The sequence below is a fragment of the Lonchura striata genome, chromosome 4 (genome assembly GCF_050655825.1).
Source record: "Lonchura striata isolate lonStrDom1 chromosome 4, ASM5065582v1, whole genome shotgun sequence".
Classification (NCBI taxonomy): domain Eukaryota; kingdom Metazoa; phylum Chordata; class Aves; order Passeriformes; family Estrildidae; genus Lonchura; species Lonchura striata.
In genome coordinates this window covers 7,897,601-7,902,118 of record NC_140706.1, presented here as the reverse complement: position 1 = coordinate 7,902,118, position 4,518 = coordinate 7,897,601, and the positions used below count along the sequence as shown (strand labels likewise).

At 42.6% G+C, this 4,518-nt stretch overlaps 1 long non-coding RNA gene across 2 annotated transcripts in view; it reads left to right on the top strand.

The window, feature by feature from the left end:
* The window catches only part of LOC110473271 (uncharacterized), a 122,766-nt gene extending 119,135 nt beyond the window's left edge, over nt 1-3,631 (top strand). For both annotated transcript variants that reach the window (XR_014954653.1, XR_014954654.1), the window contains 2 exons: nt 107-166; nt 488-3,631. This is a non-coding gene — a long non-coding RNA (uncharacterized LOC110473271). The remainder of the gene's footprint in view (nt 1-106; nt 167-487) is intronic.
* Nucleotides 3,632-4,518: the final 887 nt, after the last annotated feature.

Below are 4,518 nucleotides of genomic sequence, written 5' to 3'. Positions count from 1 at the left end.
GTAAGCCAGAAGGCAGCCCAGGCAAGGGAAATGCAGCTCTGCCTGGGCAGACAAATCCATAGCCTAAATATTACCCAGATTTAATGTTTTCTGCTTCTTTTGGCAGCTGGGATGACTGTTCTGATATTTTGAAGGAAGACATGCATATGAGATCTTGGACCTGATGGTGAGTGCTACACTGTGATCACATTGTGCTAAAAACCTAAAAAAAGGGCTCATGTCACCTGCCATCATGGGGAATTAACACTGTCAGGGCAGCTTGAGGGCAAAGAACAGCTCACAAAAGCACCTGAATGTGAAGTTTATCTAGTTCTCAGGAAAAGCAGTAGTTTCTATTAGCCAGATGTTAGGGAGAGCACATCTGGCATGCAGCATGGCTGGCCAGTGGAGGGGGAAGAGATCAGGGCACATCATTGCTTGATAAAGAGTTTGATGCTTTAATGAATGCTGAATAATTTTTCCCCCCATTTACTCTTTGGACTTGCAGACCCTGAAATCTTCTTGGCTGTGTTGGAGCTTTCCTCAACAGCCTTGACTGAACCAGCCAGCACGGACCTTTCTCCTTCCAGAGGAATGTGGGACACCCATGCAAAGGCACAGTTAGCTGCTGGGATTCCAGCAAGTCATTAAGATTGGGAAAATTCAGATAACAGCTTGTCACAAACAGCTCCAGGAGTTCCATTTTTGCTCTTTGAATATACAGTACACTTATGTTGACCTTGCTGATCTAGTTAGAAGTGTAGGGAATTATTTTCTTTTATTTTTTTACTGAGTTTTATGTATCATTATGTCAAAAGGGAGAATTACAGCAGAGTCCTGAGCAATATCCAGAGATACAAAATTTGTGATTTCAGCTGTTCTACTGCTGGAATTTGCTTCCACGCCTCACATACAAATAATATCAACCCCCTCATGTAATTCCCCACCCCACGTGGGAGCTCAGGTTCCAGATGTATTCAGCTTGGCACACTTAAGCCCTCACCATTTACTCCTCTCTTGGCTCAAGCAGCTGGGAAGGTCTGGACCTGTCCTTGTCATGAGTCAGAGCACTCACAGAGTTTTCATGTTACATCAAATAACTCTGTAGTGACTCCAGTTTAATGAAGCAATCCAGCTTCAGAGGAACCCACACCAACAGCTGTGCCCTCCATGGATGTGCAGGTAGAATAGAACAGAAACTTTCGAGTGGGAAGGACATACAATGACCATCTAGCCCCACTGACCAATTCATGGCTGATCAAAAATTAAATGACTTTATTAAGGGCATTGTCTAAATGCCCCAATTGCTGACAGGCCTGGGGCATTGACCACCTCTCTGGAAAGCCAGTTCCAGTGTTTGACCAGCATCCTGGTAAAGAAATTATTCAGTCTGAGCCTCCCCTGGTGCAGCTTTGAACCATTCCCATGCATCCTCTTATTGGATCCCAGGGAGAAGAGCTCAGCACCTCCCTCTCCACTTGCCCTCCTCAGAAAGGTTTAGAGACAAAAAAAAAAAAAAAAAAAAAATATATATATATATATATATATAACTATAACTACAATTAAATGAGCGTGTCTTTTTTAGCAGCACTAGATGGATTTTTTGTTTTCCAAAAAGAAACATTTCACTCTGACTATTAAAACATCTTCTATGGCTATCTAGCTCCCAATAATACCTCCATGCTATTCAGAAAGGTGACAGCAGACATGGGGACTAAAGGAAAAGAGTGAAGGCTGAGAGCTCTGAGCAGAAGGACCTGACTGCAGCATCCCTTTCCTGAAAGCAGGAGGGGAAACATCCTGTTCAATTCAATTCAATGCCTACAGTGTTTTGTAATTCTGCCACGGGGAGCTCAGCCCCCACAGCAATGTCCCAGCCCCTCCCTCAGCATCCCATCACCCCAGCTCCTGTAACAAATGATGATCCCATTTCCCTGTCACACCAACAGAGCCAGTGTCAAAATCCCCCTGGCTATTCCTGGGCCATTTCTACAGAGCTAATGCATTAACAAAACTATTTCTTGCTTCTTTCATTTTCCCAATTTCTCTCCTGTTTTTAATTAAACTCTCCCTGCTTGTGAAAGTGGGGCAGGGAGGGTTTCTTTGCCTTTCTGTAAAAAAGCCCACCAAGAAAGTTTCCTTAATCTCTCACCAGTGTAAAATAAGCTTTCATTATGCCAACGAGAAAGCTTCAAAGTTTTAATTAATTTCTCTGCTTACATAAGCATAACAATATTAGTCATGTTGGCCTATAAATTGTAGCGACCAGTGTGGATTTTTAATTAAATTAATGTCATTACGTTCAGAGGCATTAAATTTATTCCACCACATGCACTATCTACTCAATACTTCTCCTTGACTCCCCCTCAGTTCTTTGTGGCCTACATGGGTGGGTTCAAAGCTGGGCACAGCAGAGGAGCTTACCAGCCAACCACTTATAAATTAACAGCCATGTTTGGAAAAGGTGTTCTTTCAGAGAGGCAGGACCCATTCACACACCCTACAACCCAAATGAAACAAGAAACCACAGGGATATGGGGGTAGTGGAGGAATGAATATGCCCACATATAAAATATACTCCTTGCTGTCTGTGATTTGTGAAATATTGTACAAATACAACTTTGGTTTGTTATTGTAGCAATTTACTGGTGTTTAATAAAACATTCTTTTGTGTGATGATGTCTATAACAATTCATAGGCTTGTTTAATCACAGAAATGGAGGCCTCAAAAGAACCTTGAGAGATCCATTACATCCCCTGGTCTCTCTCAAGCTATATAATAAATAATACCAACACAAGAAGCAAAATCAAAATGTGTAGAGAGAGTGGGTATGGTTTAGAGTTTGGGCTACTTCTGTGTTAGAGGTTATCACAGATAAATTTTCCTTGGAAAACAACTTCTCTTATTTGCCACATGCTTTAGTTCAGCTGTAACTCATACCAGATGAATTAAAGCTTGACTAATAATTCTGATGTTCTTCTTACTAAGGCTTTAAGAGTGTGTACTTAATGACTAAAACGTGTTTATTTTAAAATGACATAGCAGAGCCATGACAGCCTTTTGTAAACGCCAACAACCAGTCTGTTTTGCTGCCTCCAGTTCAAATAAAGAAATTGCCTTCCAAAGCAGACAATAACCTGTGGTCTTTGTAGCACATCCCAGAGAAGAAATGACTTTACATACACAGAGCACCACCACACCATGGACTCATCTAAATCAACAACTGCTGTTTTGGTCAGAGGTGCTCTGGCCTGATGCAGCTCTTCCAGCAATTTCATACTGGGAGCAAGCACAACTTCTGCATGTGTCACTAGCTCCTGAGGACACAGGCTTATGAATTTGCTGTCCCTGCAAGGGTGGAACCAGTGCCCTGCAGGGGCTGTGCTGCAGTCCTGCCCCTCTCACTCCCTGCCCCAAGCCATGCAATAGGTGGACTGCTCCCTGAACTTGAGGGAAAGTGCCAAAAGCCATCAAGGCAGCAGCTGGGGAGGACACAGGCTGTGGACAGAGCCAATGAGGTCACCAGTGCTCGGGTGACATGGGTCTGTACAAGTGCAGGATGTAGGCGTAGATGTAGATGCAGATGATGTAGGTGTAGATGTAGATGTAGATGTAGATGTAGATGTAGATGTATATGTAGATGTAGGTGTAGGTGTAGATGTAGATATATATGTAGATGTAGATGTAGATGTAGATGTAGATGTAGATGATGTAGATGTAGAGGTAGATGTAGATGTAAATGTTGATGTAGGTGTAGATGTTGATGTTGATGTAGATGATGTAGATGTAGATGATGTAGATGTAGATGTAGATGTAGATGTAGATGTAGATGTAGATGTAGATGTAGATGTAGATGTTGATGTAGAGATAGATGTAGATGTAGATGTAGATGTAGATGTAGATGTAGATGTAGGTGTAGATGTTGATGTTGATGTAGATGATGTAGATGTAGATGATGTAGATGTAGATGATGTAGATGTAGATGTAGATGTAGATGTAGATGTAGATGTAGATGTAGATGTAGATGTAGATGTTGATGTAGAGATAGATGTAGATGTAAGTAGAAATGGAAAAGAATGTGGATACAGACACTAATAGGCTATTAAACCATGGGGTTTTTGTTGTTATAAAATAATTATGAAGATGGCTCCCAATTGTTCCCTTTGCCTGTGTGTCACCAGGCACCCAGAACCAGATGAAGGGCTGCATGACTCCCCTGTTGGTACGTGAGCCCAGCCTGCACCACTGTCTGGAAGGAGCACTGACAGGGACCCCAGGGTTCTTCTCACTGGAGAAGGAAAAAAGGCATTCTCCATCCTACAACAAACAGTGTGATGAGCCAGCAGCAGTTTTGCTTTCTGTCCAGGCACAAACAACTCCCCCAAAACTCCTCCTTACTTTATTCCTGAGCTGACAATCTTCCCAGCATCTGGAGGGGACTTACCTGCTCAAGTCTGTCAGCAGGAAGCCAAGAACTTTTGCTGACCAAGCCAGCAAAGTGCAACACTCCAGCTTTTCGAGGAGTTAAGCAGGACTCA